The sequence below is a fragment of the Rhinopithecus roxellana genome, chromosome 8, assembly GCF_007565055.1.
Source record: "Rhinopithecus roxellana isolate Shanxi Qingling chromosome 8, ASM756505v1, whole genome shotgun sequence".
Classification (NCBI taxonomy): domain Eukaryota; kingdom Metazoa; phylum Chordata; class Mammalia; order Primates; family Cercopithecidae; genus Rhinopithecus; species Rhinopithecus roxellana.
The window spans coordinates 7,823,149-7,843,001 of NC_044556.1; the positions used below are offsets into that span (position 1 = coordinate 7,823,149).

General features: G+C 51.2%; 1 protein-coding gene across 2 annotated transcripts in view; it reads right to left on the bottom strand.

The window, feature by feature from the left end:
* The window catches only part of GNG7 (G protein subunit gamma 7), a 211,360-nt gene that overhangs the window by 48,949 nt on the left and 142,558 nt on the right, over window positions 1–19,853 (bottom strand). The gene's annotated exons all lie outside the window — the stretch shown is intronic.

Here is a 19,853-nt window from a genome sequence, read left to right on the forward strand (position 1 = left end):
GGATTACAGGCACCTGCCACCATATCTGGCTATTTTTTTTTTTCCCCCAAGATGGAGTTTGACTCTTGTTGTCCAGTCTGGAGTACAATGGCAGATCTCGGCTCACTGCAACCTTCGTCTCCCGGGTTCAGGAGATTCTCCTGTCTCAGCCTCCCAAGTAGCTGGGATTACAGGCATGAGCCGTTGCGCCTGGCCTAATTTTTGTATTTATTTATTTATATGTTTTTTTGAGACCGAGCCTCAGTCTGTCATCCAGACTGGAGTGCAGTGACGAGATCTCAGCTCATGGCAACCTCTGCCTCCCGGGTTCAAGTGATTCTCCTGCCTCAGCCTCCCAAGTAGCTGGGATTACAGGCATGCGCCACCACGCCCAGCTAATTTTGTATTTTTAGTAGAGATGGGGCTTCTCCATGTTGGTCAGGCTGGTCTTGATCTCTTGACCTCAAGATCCACCCACCTCGGCCTCCCAAAGTGCTGGGATTATAGGCATGAGCCACCGCGCCTGGCTAATTTTTGTATTTTTTGTAGAGACGAGGTCTCGCTATGTGGCCCGTCCAGGCTGGTCTTGAACTTCTGGGCTCAAGGGATTCCCCCGCCTCAGCCTCCCAAAGCATTGGGATTCCAGGTGTGAGCCCCTACGCCCAGGCTGTGTATTTCCTTTCAAAGACGCCTTCTTTTTTTTTTTTTTTGAGATGGAGTCTCACTCTGTCGCCAGGCTGGAGTGCAGTGCAGTGGCATGATCTCAGCTCACTGCAACTTCCGCCTCCCGGGTTCAAGCTATTCTCCTACCTCAGCCTCCCGAGTAGCTGGGATTACAGGTATGCACCACCATGCCTGGCTAATTTTGTATTTTTAGTAGAGATGGGGTTTCACCATGTTGGCCAGGCTGGTCTCGAACTTCCGACCTCAGGTGATCTGCCCGCCTCGGCCTCCTAAAGTGCTGGGATGACAGGTGTGAGCCACCGCGCCCAGCTGATTTTTGTATTTTTAGTAGAGATGGGGGTTTCACCATGTTGGCCAGGCTCGTCTCAATCTCTTGATCTTGTGATCTGCCCGCCTCAGCCTCCCAAAGTGCTGGGATGACAGGCGTGAGCCACTGCGCCTGGCTGATTTTTGTATTTTTAGTAGAGACAGGGTTTCGCCATGTTGACCAGGCTGGTCTTGAACTCCCGACCTCAGATGATCCGCCTGCCTCAGCCTCCCGAAGTGCTGGGATGACAGGCGTGAGCCATGCGCCCGGCCCAAAGGCGCCTTCCTGAATGCCTGTCAATGACCCGAGTGTTGAACGGGGCAGCTGCTCTCTCACTCCTGCCCAAGCGAAGCTTCTCTCACCTACCGGTTCCTGCACGAGGCCCGGAGGGAGACGAGAAGGGGCCTCAGCACGATGCCTGGGACCACTGCAAACAGCAAAATCACCAAAAAAACCCCAGAAAAACGCAAACCCCAAGGCTCTCGCTTGACAGTAATGAGGACGCCGTTCACCTGGGAGGGGAAATGGGAGGGCGGAGCGTGGCCTCCGCTCAGGGAACGCACTCCCACAACAAATTTCTGTCTCTCTGCGCGTGTCCCAGGATGAGAGGGAAAAGTGCCCCAGGCATTGATTTGGGGTTCACAAATACACACCATCAAGCCGGTGAATTTGCAAATACGGACTCCATGAACGATGGTGGGGGTTGCAGTACAACCCCAGCCTGTCCCTTGTGCCCCCTCAGTGTGCTCAGGGCCTGGCCTGGCCGGGCACCCACCACGACGCCTGGCTGGTGGCAGGAAGGAGGGGACCGCCTTGGACCCCCACATCACCCCATCCCACAGGTGTGTCTCCCAACGGCCCCCAGGGTTGATTCTCAGGAGAGGAGGTCCGACCTGCCTTAGAGGGCCCAAGCAGGACCCCCGTAGCTCCACACCTTATTTCTGTGTCCCACCTAGCCCTTCCCTCGAGGCAGTGATTCTCACCTGGGAGTGGCCCTGCCCCCAGGGGACCCTGGGTGGTGGCTGGGGACATTGTGGTTGTTCTGACTTGGGGGTGCTCCTGGCATGGGGTGGACAGATGCTGTGTTGCCCAGGACGGCCCTACTCCAGAGAAGGATCCAGCCCTGATGTCCACAAGGCCCAGGGGAGACCCTGAATTCATTATTTGGGAAAAGGCTGGGCGCGGTGGCTCACACCTGTCATCCCAGTACTTTGGGAGGCCGAGGTAGGTGGATCACTTGATGTCAGGAGTTTGAGACCAGCCTGTCCAACATGAGGAGACTCCATCTCTACTAAAAATACAAAAATTAGCCAGGCGTGGTGGTGCACGCCTGTAATCCCAGGTACTCAGGAGACTGAGGCAGGAGAACTGCCTGAACCTGGGAGGTGGAGGTTGCAGTGAACAGAGATCGCACCACTGTACTCCAGCCTGGGAGACAGAGAGAGACCGTCTCAAAAAAAAAAAAAAATTTGGGAAAACAATTGAGTGCAATTTCTGTTCACAGTAGGCACCAGAATAAGCTCCCAATGGGGCAGACAGTGTAAACCAGGGGGACCCCAGCTCCTGGGATTCTCCTCCTCTCTCCCTCCCCACTCAGGGTGTGGATTTCTTTTTTTTTTTTTTTGAGACGGGGTCTCGCTCTGTCGCCCAGGCTGGAGTGCAGTGGCCGGATCTCAGCTCACTGCAAGTTCCGCCTCCTGGGTTCACGCCATTCTCCTGCCTCAGCCTCCCGAGTAGCTGGGACTGCAGGCGCCCGCCACTACGCCCGGCTAATTTTTTGTATTTTTAGTAGAGACGGGGTTTCACCGTGTTAGCCAGGATAGTCTTGATCTCCTGACCTCGTGATCCGCCCGCCTTGGCCTCCCAAAGTGCTGGGATTACAGGCGTGAGCCACCGCACCCGGCAGGGTGTGGATTTCATTGTGTGCAGCCTCCTGGGACCTCAGCAGGGCAGAGGATCATGGGACGCAGAGTCTCTTGGGGGTCTGTGGAATCCCATAACCCAGGGGGGCTCAACCAGGATGACTCTGCTCCCAGAGGACACTGGGCAATGTCTCGGGACATCTGTGGTTGTCACAACGGGGGGTGCTCCTGGCATGGAGTGGGTGGAGGCCAGGGACGCTGTCAGCACCCTGCAGTGCCCAGGTCGGTCCCACCCCAGGCCCCAATATCCACGGTGCCCTGGGGAGACCTCGGTTAGGTCCTGTCACAGTTGTGGTTCCATCAGCACCACTGCCCTTCTGTGCCCAGGAAGGGTCCTGCCCTCCTCCTGTCCCTTCCTCTCTGCACCCCAGCCTGGGTCCTTGACCTTCCCGGCTCTCAGCACTCTTGGACACACAGTCCCCACAAGAGCCTCTCTCAGGAGGATACAAATGACACTGGTTAGCCGGGCGCGGTGGCTCACGCCTGTAATCCCAGCACTTTGGGAGGCCGAGGCGGGTGGATCACCTGAGGTCAGGAGTTTAAGACCAGTCTGGCCAACATGGTGAAACCCCGTCTCTACTAAAAATATATATATAAAAAAAAAATTAGCCGGGCGTGGCGGCGGGCGCCTGTGATCCCAGCTACTTAGGAGACTGAGGCAGGAGAATCGCCTGAACCCGGGAGGCAGAGGTTGCAGTGAGCCGAGATTGCACCAATGTACTCCAGCCTGGGCGACAAGGGCAAAACTCTGTTTAAAAAAAAAAGAAACGATGCTGGCTTCTTTCTCTTCTTTGCACTCTGAAAAGCGCCTGACAGCAAAGTGCCCAGCACAGGCAGCTGCCCCGGGTCGACCCGAGAAACAGGAAACCCTGTTTCTGAGCTTCGACAGCTCTTCTGGGAGACCAGCGGGTAATCCCCTTCCTCCGACATTTCTCTGAGAAGTTTCTCTGCATTCTGCTTCTCAGAAAGAAACTGGGGTCGGGGGCAGGCATTCATGCCCTCCACCCACTCAGGGGTTTGCAGTAACACCCTTGGGATTTGCAGGTTCACACGGAGCCAGAGCCCTGAGTCACCGCAGCCCGGGAGCTGCCGGGGTCCCCACCTGCTCAGCCCCAGGAACACACATCTACAGCGGGTTCCTTTTACTTTTCTTTTTTTTTTTTTTTGAGACGGAGTCTGGCTCTGTCACCCAGGCTGGATTGCAGTGGCGCCATCTCGGCTCACTGCAACCTCTGCCTCCCGGGTTCAAGCGATTCTCCTGCCTCAGCCTCCCAAAGTGCTGGGATTACAGGCGTGAGCCACCTCACCCCGCCCCTTTTCCTTTTCTTTTAAATGACTAACACTCATGATTTCTGTTCAGCTGAAAGCTACACTCTTTCAATACCTACAACAGGGATTTTCCCCCTGGGCACTGTGGACAGTGGGGCCAGATCCTTCTCTGGGGTGGGGCCGTCCTGGGCACTGCAGGGTGCTGAGCAGCATCCCTGACCTCCGTGCACTCCATGCCAGGAGCAGATGCCCCCAGACATTACTGAGTGTACCCTGGTAGCGGAGGCAGAATCACTCCCAGGCTACGCTGGAATCTTAGGGGATTCCACAGACCCCCAAGAGACTCTGCGTCTCAGGATCCTCTGCCCTGCTGAGTTCCCAGGAGGCTGCACACATTGAAATCCACACCCTGAGTGGGGAGAGAGAGAGGAGGTGAGTCCCAGGAGCTGCGGTCCCTCTGGTTTTCACCATTGGCCCCATTGGGAGTTTATTCTGGTGTCCAGTGTGAGCAAGAGACAGATTCAATATTTTTCTTTCTTTCTTTCTTTTTTTTTTTTGAGACAGAGTCTCTGTCACCCAGGCTGGAGTGCAGTGGTGTGATCTCGGCTCACTGCAAGCTCCGCCTCCCGGGTTCACGCCATTCTCCTGCCTCAGCCTTCCGAGCAGCTGGGACTATAGGCGCCCGCTATCACGCCCGGCTGATTTTTTGTATTTTAGTAGAGACGGGGTTTCACCATGTTGGCCAGGATGGTCTCGATCTCCTGACTTCGTGATCTGCCCGCCTTGGCCTCCCAAAGTTCTGGGATTACAGGTGTGAGCCACCGCGCCCAGCCCAATATTTTTCAAATAATGAACACAGGTCTCTCCTGCTCTGTATTCTGGACATTGGGGCTGGATCGTTCTCTGGGGTGGGGCCGTCCTGGGCACTGCAGGGTGCTGAGCAGCGTCCCTGACCTCCACGCACTCCATGCCAGGAGCAGATGCCCCTAGACATTACCGAGTGTAACCTGGTGGTGGGGGCAGAATCACTCCCAGGCTACACTGGAATCTCAGGGGATTCCACAGACCCCCAAGAGACTCTGCTGAGTTCCCAGGAGGCTGCACACACTGAAATCCACACCCTGAGTGGGGAGAGAGAGGGGAGAATCCCAGGAGCTGGGGGTCCCCCTGGTTTACACCATTGGCCCCATCGGAGTTTATTTTCCAGTGTCCAGTGTGAGCAAGGGGCAGATTCAGTATTTTTCAAATAATGAACCCAGGACTCTCCCACTCTGTATTCTGGACATTGGGGCTGGATCGTTCTCGGGGCTGGGGCCGTCCTCGGCACTGTAGGGTGCTGAGCAGCGTCCCTGGCCTCCACCCACTCCATGTTGGGAGCACCCCGTAGTTGTGACTACCAGAAATGTCCCCACACTCTACTCAGGATCCCAAGAGAACCACTCCCAAGCATTACAGAGGTCACACTTTTTTGTTTTGTTTTGAGATAGGTTTCATTTCTGTCGCCCAGGCTGGAGTGCAGTGGCACGATCTTGGTTCACTGCAACCTCTGACTCCTGGGTTCAAGTGATTCTCCTGCCTCAGTCTCCCTATAGTAGCTGGAACTGCAGGTGTGCACCACCACGCCTGGCTAATTTTGGAATTTTTAGTAGAGATGGGCTTTCGCCATGTTGGTCAGGCTGGTCTTGAATTCCTGACCTCAAGTGATCTGTCCACCTCGGCTTCCCAAAGTGCTGGGATGACGGGCACGAGCCACCACGCCCAGCCCAGGTCACACTTTTGAACCCTTCAGTGGGCTCATTTTAAGTGAATTTTTAGCCTAAGTGTCAACTGTCTAGTTATTTAAACCTTCCCACCCAAGCCTCCTTGGTCCAGAGAGGACCTGAAGCTCATCCATAAACAACACAAGCAGCACTGCAAATCTGGGAATGGAGGAGACGGTGAAGGCGGTATTTGGGGGTTGGGTAGGGTGGGGGAAACAGCAAGGAAAAATCAAAGGATGGTTAGCCAAATGAGAATGGCGTTCGTGTGTGTAAGGGCGGGCCCCTGTTTAAGTGTAGGTAATTTTCAACTCAAGAAAAAGCATATGTATTGAATGCAGTGGGTTGAATAGTGTCCAGCAAAAGCTCACATCCTCCTGGAAGCTCAGCATGCAACCTTCTCAGAGATAGGGTCTCTGCAGATGGAAGATGATAGGGATCTTGGGATGAAATCATCATCCTGTTTGTACGGTGGGCCTTAAATCCAATGACTGGTGTCCTTTTAAGAAGGAGAGACACAGGCCGAGCTCGGTGGCTCACACCTGTAAACCCAGAATTCTGGGAGGCCAAGGCAGGAGGATCGCTTCAGGCCAGGAGTTCGAGACCAGCCTGGCCAACATGGTGAAACCCCATCTCTACCAAAAATACAAACGTTAGCCAGGTATGGTGGTGTGTGCCTGTAGTCCCAGCTACTTGGGAGGCTGAGGCATGAGAATTGCTTGAACCCAAGAGGTGGAGGCTGCAGTGAGCCAAGATGGTGCCACTGCACTCCAGCCTGGGTGGCAGAGCTCCACTCTGTCTCAAAACAAACAAACACCAAGAAGGAGAGATTTAGAGACACAGAGGAGAGGACATGGCTGTGTGGGGATGGAGGCAGAGACTGGAGTGACACGGCCACAAGCCAAAGAGCCCCCAGAAGCTGGGAGAAGCAGGAAGGACCCTGCCCCTGGAGTCTCTGGAGGGAGCCCAGCCCTGCAGACACCTTGATCTCAGACTTTTGGCCTCCAGAACTGGGAGAGGAGACTGTTATAAAATGTCTTTTATTTAAAGCCCTGCAATCTGTAGTAATTTGCATGGCACCCTAGGAAATAATACATTGGTCATTAAAAAAAAAAAAAAAAAAAGAATCAGGCCAGATGCAGTGGCTCATGCCTGCAATCCCAGCACTTTGGGAGGCTGAGGCAGGAGGACCACTCGAGACTAGGAGGTTGAGACCACCGTGGTCAACATAGTGAGACCCTTTCTCGAAATGGAACGAAATGAAATAAATACAATAAAATATCAGCGGAGCTTCTGTGTTTCCCTGTAGCCGTGACAACGGAAGACCCTGAGGTGGAGAGGATGACGCCTTCCTGTTGGAATCACGGGCTCAGACTACATGGGAAAAGCAGAAAACACACGTACAACCCTCACACAATGCGTGCGCCCTGCAGGCTCAAAAACCACAGCTGTGCCAGGCACAGTGGCTCACACCTGTCATCCCAGCATGTTGGGAGGCTGAGGCGGGTAGATCACGAGGTCAGGAGATCGAAACCAGCCTGGCCCACATGGTGAAACCCGGTCTCTACTAAAAAAACACAAAAAGCTGGACGTGGTGGCATACGCCTATAATCCCAGCTACTCGGGAGGCTGAGGCAGGAGAATCGCTTGAATCGGGAAGGCAGAGGTTGTAGTGAGCCGAGATCACACCACTGCACTCCAGCCTGGGTGACACAGTGAGACTCTGTCTAAAACAAAAAGTTAAATTAAAATAAAAAATAAAAATAAATAAATAAATGATAGTAGAAAACAACAACTTAAAAATTAAAAGATCAGGCTGGGAGCAGTGGCTCATGCCTGTCATCCCAGTGCTGTGGGAGGCTGAGGCGGGTGGATCACGAGGTCAGGAGCTCGAGACCAGCCTGGCCCACATGGTGAAACCCCGTCTCTACTAAAAAAAATACAAAAATTAGCTGGACGTGGTGGCACACGCCTGTAATTCCAGCTACTTGGGAGGGTGAGGCAAGAGAATCGCTTGAATCCGAGAGGCGGAGGTTGCAGTAAGCCAAGATCACGCCATTGTACCATAGCCTGGGCAATAGAGAGAGACTCCATCTCAGAAACAAAAACAAAAACAAAACAAAAACCAAAGCTGTTTGCATCGAAGGAAGGGTCGGTTGGTTCCTTCCCTCCAGGACTGAATCCATGAGAACTGCAGAAATTTAGGATTAGGAACCAGTTCGCCCAGGGTTCCTAAACCCTGCAATCACTGGGGCAGGCCCGTCCCACCTGGAATAACCTGATTAAGTGGTCTGGGGTGTGTTGGGCACAGGGCACTTAAGACTTCAGGTGACAGTTACCAGCAGCTCAGGGTGGAGCCTGTGTGAGGCCAGCCCTGGGTCCTACAGGAAGCGTAGGAGTCTAATGTCCTCAGTGCTTCTGTGGGGGATGGGCGGAATGATGTGTACAAACATTTTACACTATGGTAGAGGCCGGGCGTGGTGGCTCACGCCTGTAATCCCAGCACTCTGGGAGGCTGGGGCAGGTGGATCATCTGGGGTCAGGAGTTGGAGACCAGCCTGGCCAACATGGTGAAACCCTGTCTCTACTAAAAATATAAAAATTAGCTGGGCGTGGTAGCGGGCACCTGTAATCCCAGCTACTCGGGAGGGTGAGGCAGGAGAATTGCTTGAACTGGGGAGGCGGAGGTTGCAGTGAGCCAAGATTGCACCACTGCACTCCAGCCTAAGCAACAGAGTGAGACGCTGCAAAAAAAAAAAAAAAAAAAAAAAAATTAAAATTAAAAATAAATAGATAAATGATAGTAGAAAACAACAATTTAAAAATTAAGAGATCAAATTCCACCCTTACGGAGTTTTCTGTGCAGAGTGTGAGGGGAAAGGAAGCATTCTTTTTATTTTATTTATTTATTTTTATTTTACTTTTAAGGAGGGATTAAGACCCACAAACAGCCAATTACCTTGGATTTCACAGGTGGTAGATCATGAGCACACCTTTTCTGTAAACAATCAGAGAGTAGACACTTTGAATCTGGGGGCCAGAAGGTCTCTGTGGACACTGTTTATCTCTGCCCAAGTAGTGAGAAAGCAGTTGTGGATTATATGTAAATGAGTGGGTGGGGCCATGTGCCAATAAAACTTTATTTGTAAAAACAAGCAGAGGGCCAGATTTGACACATGCCCAGGCTGTGTCTGCAGAACCCTGAGCTGTGGAGATGAACAGCCTCTGAAGTTAAGGACTGGCAGTTCCTCAAAAGGTTAAACACAGTTTTCATGTGACCCAGCAATTCCAGGCCTAAGTACCTGTCCAAGAGAAATGAAAGTTAGGTTTACACAGAAACTTGTATAGGAAAGTTCACAGATGCATGAGTCATAACAGGCAAAACTGCAAACAGCCCAAATGCCCGTCAACGGATGAATGGATAAGCACAATGTGGTCCATTTGTTTAACGGAACAGTATTCAGCCATCAAAGGAAGGAGGCTCGGACACAGGCCACGGCATGGATGCACCTTGAGGACGTCACGCTCAGTGAGAGAAGCCAGACATAAAAGGCCATGCAGTGTGTGATCCCATTTCTTTTTTTTTGAGACGGAGTCTCACTCAATCACCCAGGCTGGAGTGCAGTGGCACAATTTCAGCTCACTGCAAGCTCCGCCTCCCGGGTTCAAGGGATCCTCCTGCCTCAGCCTCCCGAGTAGCTGGGACTACAGGCGTGCGCCACCATGCCCGGCTAATTTTTGTATTTTTAGTAGAGACAGGGTTTCACCATGTTGGCCAGGCTGGTCTCGAACTCCTGACCTCAGGTGATCTGCCTGCCTCGGCCTCCCAAAATGCGGGGATTACAGGCGTGAGCCACCGCGCCCAGCCGTGTGATTCCATTTCTATGAAATGTCCAGGACAGGCCCACCACAGAGGCTGGAAGTGGATGCGTGGGTGCCGGTAGCTGGGGGAGGGGATAGAAAGTGACCGCTAATGGGGTTGGGGTTTCCTTTGAGGGGAAGGAATGTCCTGGTCTGATAGTGGTAATGGTTGCCCAATCCTGCGAATATACTGAAAACATTAAATTGCATCACTTCAATGGACGAGTTCTATAGTATGTGAATTACATTTCAATTAAGGAGGAAAAAAGGAATAAAGAGAGATGTCATGGCAGAGACAAGGTCCTAGCCCAGAGGGGTGGTGCGGGTGCGGGTGCGGATGTGGAGTTGGAAAGGCTGTGGGGGCTGACTGTGTGCAGAGGCCTGGGCGGGGGCAGCACCCTGAGTTCAGAGCTGGGACGTGGGTGTGGAAGAGTGCAGGGGCAGGGGGCCCGGTGGCCGGAGCCAGGCCAGAGTCGAGTCAAAGATGGCCTTGAGGCCAGGCGCAGTAGCTTACACTTGTAATCCCAGCACTTTGGGAGGCCGAGGTGGGTGGGTCACCCGAGGTCAGGAGTTCGAGACCAGCCTGGCCAGCATGGTGAAACCCCCCACTCTACTAAAAACAAAAATTAGGCGGGCATGGTGGTGTGCACCTGTAATCCCAGCTGCTTAGGAGGCTGATGCAGGAGAATTGCTTGAACCTAGGATGTGGAAGTGGCATTGAGCCAAAATCGCACCACTGCCCTCCAGCCTGGGTGACAGAGCAAAAAAAAAAGAGGCCTTGGCTGCTTTGTGGAGAGTTTTAGCCCCTTACTGGGGCCGGAGGTAGTCTCAGCGGTAAGCGGGATCTGTTCAGGGTGGAGGGGACGCCTTCAGCGTCTCATTATGACATCTGCCATTCCCCATCCATAGAAAATACTACTTTATGACCATGTTGGCGGAAGAATAAATATGAGACAGGTGGATGGTACTCTTCTGACTTTAAAGGAAATTAAAGGCTGGGCGTGGTGGCTCACGCCTGTAATCCCAGCACTTCGGGAGACCAAGGCAGGTGGATCACCTGAGGTCAGGAATTCGAGACCAGCCTGGCCAGCGTGTCGAAACCCTGTTTCTACTAAAAAATACAAAAATTAGCCGGATGTGGTGGCGGGCACCTGTAATCCCAGCTACTTGGGAGGTTGGGGCAGGAGAATCATGTGAGCCTGGGAGGCGAAGGTTGCAGTGAACTGAGATCTCACCACTGCACTCCAGCCTGGGCGACAGAGAGAGACTCTGTCTCAAAAAAAAAATAAATAAATAAAATGAAATAAATAAGTAAAATAAATAAATTGAGGCTGGGTACGGTGGTTCACACCTGTAATCTCAGTGCTTTGGGAAGACCAAGGTGGGAGAATCCTTTGGGTCTAGGAGCACGAGACCAGCCTGGATAACATAGCAAGATCTTGTCTCTGCAAAAAAAATGTAAAAATTAGCTGAGTGTGGTGGCACGTGGCTGTGAACGAGCTACTTGGGAGGCTGAGTGGGAGGACAGCTTCAGCCCTAGGAGGTCCAGGCTGCAGTGAGCCATGACTGTGCCATGGCACTCCAGCCTGGGTGACATAGAGAGACTCTATCCCATCTCTACTAAAAAAACAAAAATTAGCCGGGCGTGGTGGCATGTACCTGTAGTCCCAGCTACTCAAGAGGCTGAGGCAGGAGAATCGCTTGAACCCGGGAGGCGGAGGTTGCAGTGAGCCGAGACCGCGCCACCGCACTCCAGCCTGGGTGACAGAGCGAGACTCTGTCTCAAAAATCAATCAACAAATCCATCCATCAATCAATCAAATAAATAAAGGAGATATTTGGACACAGATGCACACAGGAGAGAGAATGCTGCATAGATAAGAGATTGGGGAGACAAGGCAGAGATTGGGGGTGTCACTTCCACAAGCCAGGGAAGGCCAAGCATCTCCAGCCACCACCAGGAGCCAGGAGTGGCCCTGGAACAGATTCTCCCTCCTGGCTTCGGAAGAACCCAGCCCTGCCTACACCTTGGCCTTGGACTTCCGGCCTCCAGAACAGAGAGAGAATGCACCTGCGGTGTCTAAACGGCCGGGTCTGAGAACCTTGTAAGAGCAGCTCCACGAAACCCACACAAAGTCCTAAGAGGTGGCTCAGCCTGGCTCCGGGGGAAGGGTCTGAGACAGCAGACCAGAATTTGGGCCACGGCGATGGTCGGGGGACACCTCCTTCCCCTTCCACCCCCACCACTAAAGGACTGGATAGAGGTTGTGAGGCCGGGGTTGGCAACATTTTCCTATAAAAGGCCAGAGAGCAAACTTCTCTGCCTTTGTGGGTCAGATGGTCTCTGTTGCAACTGCTCAACTCAGCCGCAGAGGCAGGAGAGCCGTTGTGGACGATTTCTCAATGAGTGGGCATGGTGGGTGCCAATAAAACTTTATTTACAAAGAACACACTGTTGCTGGGCATGGTGGCTCCAGCCTGTAATCCCAGCACTTTGGGAGGCCGAGGCAGGCGGATCATTTGAGGTCAGGAGTTCAAGAACAGCTTGACCAACAATGGTGAAACCCCGTGTCTACTAAAATTACAAAACAGCCAGGTGTGGTGGCACACACCTGTAGTCTCAGCTACTCGAGAGGCTGAGGCAGGAGAATCGCTTGAATCCAGAAGGCGGAGATTCCAGCGAGCCGAGATTGCGCCACTGCACCCCAGCCTGGGCAACAGAGTAGGACTCGGTCTCAAAAATAAAAACAAAAACACAAAAACAATAACAAAAAACCCACACTGTCCATCATGGGCCCTTGCTGGCTGACCCCTGCTCTAGAAGCATCTTGAGTTTAAGTCACTGGTTTGACCGTGATCATTTCTGTAGTGATGCTTCTCCAAAACACACCTTCTCCATCTGCAGGTTTATTGCTTCTCAGTTGTCCTCGATTTTGTGTGTGTGTGTGCGAGAGAGGGTCTCACTCTGTCACCCAGGCTGGAGTGCCATGGTGCAATCATAGCTCACACAGCCTCCACCTCCCGGGCTCAAGCGACCCTCCTGCCTCAGCCTCCTGAGTAGCTGGGACTGCAGGTGCACACCATCACACAGGCTAATTTTTGCTTTTTTTTTTTTTTTTTTTTGCCATTTTGCCCAGGCTGGTCTTGAACTCCTGAGCTCAAGTGATCCTCCCACCTCGGCCTCCCAGAGTGCTGGGATTGCAGGCATGGGCCACTGTGCTGGGCCGTGTCCTCTGTCGTATCCTACTTAAGCACTGCCTTTGATGCGTCTATGCTACAGATGTGGATCTGAGTGGTGGAGCCAGAGACTGTCTGGTCCACGGGGCCGAAAACAGCAACTCTTTGGCCTTTTACAGGAAAAACTTGCTGTCTTGTGGTCTAGGATGAGGCCTAAAAGGTCACAAGTGTCCTCTTCAGAGCACTAGACTCCGTGGGGGCAGGGCAACGTCAGCTGGGCAATGGGGAAGTCACCCATCTGTTCCCGGGCAGGACGCACTCAGGCATGGAAGGGAGAGAAGGGCGTTTCCATTCGGCAGGAACTCAGGAAGTAGGGCGTTCACAAAGCCTTCCTGGAAAATGCACCTCACCAGGCACTCCAGCCACCCAAAAACAGTCACAAGCATGCGAGCACACATACACACACGTGCACACACACACATATAGAGACATACATATACACTCGCACACACACATATACACATACACACATATACATACACACACACGCACATATACACACATATACACATGCACACACATATATACACATACACACATATACATATACACATGCACACACATATATACACATACACACACACATACATATACACATGCACACACACATACATACACATACACACATACACATACATATACACATGCACACACACATATATACACATACACACACACACATACATATACACACACATATATACACATGCACATATACATATACATACACACATACACATGCTCATATACACACATGCACATATATACACACATACAATAATACACACATATACCCATGCACACTTACATACACACATATACACACACATGCACACATACACACATATATAGACATACACACATATACACATGCAAACACATATATACACATACACATATATACAGATATACATACATACACGTGCACATACACCCATTATAGACATACATACATATACACGTGCACATACACATATACATACATAGACATAAACACACATATATACACATATACCACATATACCACATACACACATGTGCACATATACACACACGTACAGATACACACATAAACATATACATACACAAATACACATGCACATACACATAGACATGCACACATACACATGCACACACATATGCACATACATATATACACACATACACACATACGTGCATATACACACATATACATACATATACAGACGTACATACACATGTACATATACACACGTACATACACATGTACATATACACACATATACACACGTGCACATACACACATACACGTGCACATATACACATATATAGGCATATACATACACATGCACACACATATACACATATACACACATACACATACATCATACATACACACATGCACATAGACACACATGCACACACATACACAGACACACATACACACACGTGCACATATACACATATACACATGCACACACATACACATGCACATATACACACATAGACACACACATATACACATACACACATGTACATACACACATATATACACATACACACATACACATATACCTATATATACACATATACACATACATATACACACAAATCATACACATACACATATACATACATGTATATACACATGCACATACACATATACACACAAATATATACACATACGCGAATACACACAAATATACACACAAGTGCACACACACACTCATGTGCACTAATATATGCACAATATACCCATATACATACATTTACAAATATACAAATACAAATATACACATATAGATATATGCACAAAAACATATACACATATACATATTTACACACATATACACACAAACTCACACACATACAGAAGCACACACATATACACAGAAGCACACACACATACAAGCAGGCACACACAAACACAAATGCACACATGCATATACACACAGGTGTGCACACACACACACACAACTCAGCGATGGGAGAGGCCCCAGCATGAGGCACCTGCTGGGGTCCAGTTCCACAAAGGATGCAGCATAACTCTGGGGCAGCAACCGCTACACAACAGAGGGCAATCATCCCCATTCTTAAACAAAAAGTGCAAGCAATGGTAATTTATTGCAAGCAATGATAATTTATTGCTATTATACTAAATAGGGTCTCTCCTCTTAGCACTGTGGACACTGTGGCCAGACTGTTCTCTGGGGTGGAGCCGTCCTGGGCACTGCAGGGTGCTGAGCAGCATCCCTGGCCTCCACCCACTCCATGCCAACAGCCACCATCAGGATAACCACAGATGTCCCCAGACATCATCCATCCCCCAGTCACGATAAACCACAAATGTCACCAGACATCTCCCAGTGTCCCCTGGGGAGCAGGATCAGCCCCAGCTGAGAACCACCACACTAGAACAATGGCAACAAAAATAACCACAAAATCCCAGAATCCGGCAGCACAGCACTGAGCAAGGTCAGTGACACGGGGCCGATGTTGGTGCCTCCGGATCTCACGTTGAAATGTGACCCCCAGTGTTGGAGATGAGGCTGGGTGGGCGGCATTTGGGTTGTGGGGGTGGATGCCTCATGAATAGCTTGGTGCTCTCCCCTCAGGAATGAGTGAGTTCCCACTCTGTTAGTTCACGGACAACCTGGTTGTTAAAAAGAGCCTGGTACCTCCTCCCTCCTTTCTGTGGCTCCCTCTCTGGCCATATGAGATGCCTGCTCCCCCATCACCTTCTGCTATGAGTGGAAGCTTCCTGAGGCCTCACCAGAAGCCCAGCAGATGCTGGCAGCATGCTTGTATGGTCTGCAGAACTGTGAACCAGATAAACTTCTTTGCTTGATAAATCCCTCAGCCTCCGCTCTATTCCTTTATAGCAACACGAAACGGACGATGACAGTCAGGCACGGGGAGACACGCAGAGCTTGACTGGGCCTCAGGTCAGGAAGGAAACTTCCCTTTCTAGTCATATGTGGATGGGGCCTATGTTCACTGGGGAAGTGGCACCTGCAAACCTCAGCTCTTCCATCTGTAAAATGGGCATCTCCACACCCACTTAGCTGAGATCATGGGAGCAAAGGAGAAGCTAAATCCCTAAGGACGCAGCCCCACAATGGGCCCCAGGAAGAGCTTCAGAGAGACAGCCCAGGAGCCAAGTCTCAGCCATAAGCAGAAAGTACTGGAAGGTTTTCCAGGAGCAGACAGCCCTCCTCGGACAGTGGAAAGATGGTAAAGGACGTGAACCCACAATTCACACAAGGAAACAAACCCCCAACCCTAAAAAGAGATGTTCACTTTGGCTTTTTAATTTTTGAGACAGGGTCTCGCTCTGTCACCCAGGCTGGAGTACAGTGGTATGATCACAGCTCACTGCAGCCTTGACCTCCTGAGCTCAACCGATCCTCCTGCCTCAACCTCCCCAGTAGCTGGGATTACAGGTGCATGGCACCATGCCTGGCTAATGTTTGTATTTTTTTTTAGAGATGGGGTCTCACTATGTTGTCCAGGCTGGTCTCAAACTCTTAGACTCAAGCAATCCACCCACCTTGGCCTCCAAAGTGCTGATATGATAGGTGTGAACCACCATGCCCGGCGGAGTTGTCCAGCTTTAACAAACAACAACAACAAATGCACCAATAACAAGATTCCACCCTGGCCCCTTGGACTGTCACGGATGGAAGCCTGATGACGCCCAGTGTCTTCTAGGATCTGCGGAATGGGGGCCTCTCCGGCACAGATAACAGAGGGTCCCTGGTCAACATTTTGGGAAGAAAAGGTGGTGGCATCGTCGGAACCGAGAATGTGTTACCTGCTGATGTGACGATTCTGTACCTAGGAATTTACTGTAAAGACCTTGTTGGACACATGGGCAAAGATGTCTACCTATATCCTTATCCTTGTTCTGATGGCAGAACTGTGAATGCCTCCACACTGGAACCATCTCAAATCTGCCTACAGAGGTGTGGTTAGGCCACGTTGCATTTCTAGGATGGGTGATGTGCAGTGGTGGCTCGGAGGGCACCCGCAGGCTATGTTAAGTGAAAGAGTTATCAGATGTGTGGTCTCTTTCCTCTCTCTTTCCTTCTTTCTTTCTTTCTCTCTCTTCCCTCCCTCCCCTCCCTCCCTCCCTCCCTCCCTCCTTCCTTCCTTCCTTCCGTCTTCCTGTCTTTCTGTCTCTCTCTCTCTCTTTCTTTCCTTCCTTCTGATGGAGTCCTGCTCTGTCACCCAGGCTAGAGTGCAGAGGTGCGATCTCGGCTCACTGCAACCTCTGCCTCCTGGGGTCAAGCAATCCTCCTGCCTCACCCTTCCAAGCAGCTGGGATTACAGCACCCACCACCACGCCTGGCTAATTTTTGTATTTTTAGTAGAGATGGGGTTTCACCATGTTGGCCAGGCTGGTCTTGAACTCCTGATCTCAGGTGATCTGCCCACCTCGGCCTCCCAAAGTGTTGGGATTACAGGCGTGAGCCACTACTCCCGGCTAGTGGACCATTTTATATGGGTCATATAAAATACGGACTACCTACCTATCCGTCCCATTGGCCTGTTTGTTCTTTTGGCAATGCCACCTTGTGCCTCTCTGGTTTTTGTTCATTTGTTTTTGTTTTGTTTTGTTTTTTGAGATGAGGTCTCACTCCATCCACCAGGCTGGAGTGCAGTGGTACCATCGCAGCTCACTGCAGCCTCCACCTCCTGAGCTCAAGCGATCCTCCCACCTCAGCCTCCCGAGTGGCTGGGACCACAGGTGCACACCAACACACCAGGCTAATTTTTTATTTTTTGTAGAGACAGGGTCTTGTTGTGTTGTCCAGGCTGTTCTTTAACTCCCGGACTCAAGCAATCCTCCTGCCTCAGCTTCCCACGTATCTGGGACTACAGGTGCATGCCACCATGCATGCTTAGTTATTTATTTTTTGTAGAGACGGGTTTCACTATGTTGCCTAGGCTGGTCGAGAAAGTTTTTAATTCCTTCACAGAGCTGTGTGACCATCACCACTATCTCATTCCAACACTTTTTCTTTTCTTTTTTTGAGATGGAGTCTCGCTCTGTCGCCAGACTGGAGTGCAGTGGCGCGATCTCGGCTCACTGCAACCTCCGCCTCCCGGGTTCAAGCGATTCTCCTGCCTCACCCTCCGGAGTAGCTGGGACTACAGGCATCAGTCACCACACCCGGACTCTTTTTTTTGTTTTTTGTTTTTAAGAGTTAACATTCTAGCTGGGCACGGTGGCTCAAGCCTGTAATCCCAGCACTTTGGGAGGCCGAGACGGGCGGATCACGAGGTCAGGAGATCGAGACCATCCTGGCTAACACGGTGAAACCCCATGTCTACTAAAAAATACAAAAAACTAGCCAGGCGAGGTGGTGGGTGTCTGTAGTCTCAGCTACTCGGGAGGCTGAGGCAGGAGAATGGCGTAAACCTGGGAGGCAGAGCTTGCAGTGAGCTGAGATCCGGCCACTGCACTCCCGCCTGGGCAACAGAGTGAGACTCCGTCTCAAAAAAAAAAAAAAAAAAAAAAAAAAGAGTTAACATTCTGTCACCCAGACCAGACTACAGTGGCACCTTCTTCTCTCACTGGAGCCTTGAACTTCTGGTCTCAAGCGATCCTCCCACCTCAGCCTCCCAAGTTGCTGAGATTACAGGCATGAGCCACTGTGCTGGATGAATTCCAGAACTGTTTCATCAACTTAAATGGAAACCTGTCGGCATTAGCAGTCACCCCGGCCCCTCCAACCACACATCCATGTTCTCTGTGGATCTGCCTGTTACGGACATTTCTGTTTGTTTCTGCTTTTTTTTTTTTTCTCTTTTTTTTTGAGACAGAGTCTTGCCCTGTGGCCCAGGCTGGAGTGCAGGGACATGATCTTGGCTCACTGCAACCTCTGCCTCCTAGGTTCAAGCAATTCTTCTGCCTCAGCCTCCTCAGTAGCTGGGACTACCGGCGCCACCACACCCGGCTAATTTTTTGTATTTTTAGTAGAGATGGGGTTTCACCATGTTGGCCAGGCTGGTCTCGAACTCCCAACCTCAGGTGATCCACCTGTCTTGGCCTCCCAAAGTGCTGGGATTACAGGCCTGAGCCCCCACGTCTGGCCTGGCTTCCTTCATGAAATAGGTGTTGAGGGGACCACAGCTCTGAGCCCACTCCCCTACCATGTTTCTGCACTGATGGAGGAGGCGGGACTAGTCTGAGGGAAGCAGCTAGAAGACTTAAGATGTTCTCTGTGCCCCATCCCCTCACAGCTGCATGGCCTCGGACAAGTTGCTTCTGTGCTGTCTGTGGAGAACTATCTAAAAGTGGGATTGGGGCTGGGGGTGGTGGCTCACACCTGTAATCCCAGCAGTTCAGGAGGCCGAGGTGGGCGGATCACCTGAGGTCAGGAGTTCGACACCAGCCTGGCCGACGTGGAGAAAGAGTTAGAGTCTTGTTCATGGCGAAACCCCGTCTCTACCAAAAATACAAAAATTAGCTGGGCATGGTGTCGGGCGCCTGTAGTCCCAGCTACTCAGAAGGCTGAGGCAGGAGAATCGCTTGAACCTGGGAGGCAGAGGTTGCAGTGAGCCGAGATCACACCACCGCACTCCAGCCTGGGTGACAGAGCAAGACTGCATCTTGAAACAAAAACAAACAAACAAACAAACAATAAAAGTAGGACTGGCATTTCCCTCTCATGGTCATATGCAAAGGGGCGAATTAAATTCTTTCTGGAAGAGGCCGGAAGGCACTGCATGAATGGGACATACCGCAGGCACCACGTATGCAAATGGGCGAATTAAATTCTTTCTGGAAGAGGCCGGAAAGGCACTGCATGAATGGGATATACCGCGGGCACCACGGACCAGCTGCTGCAA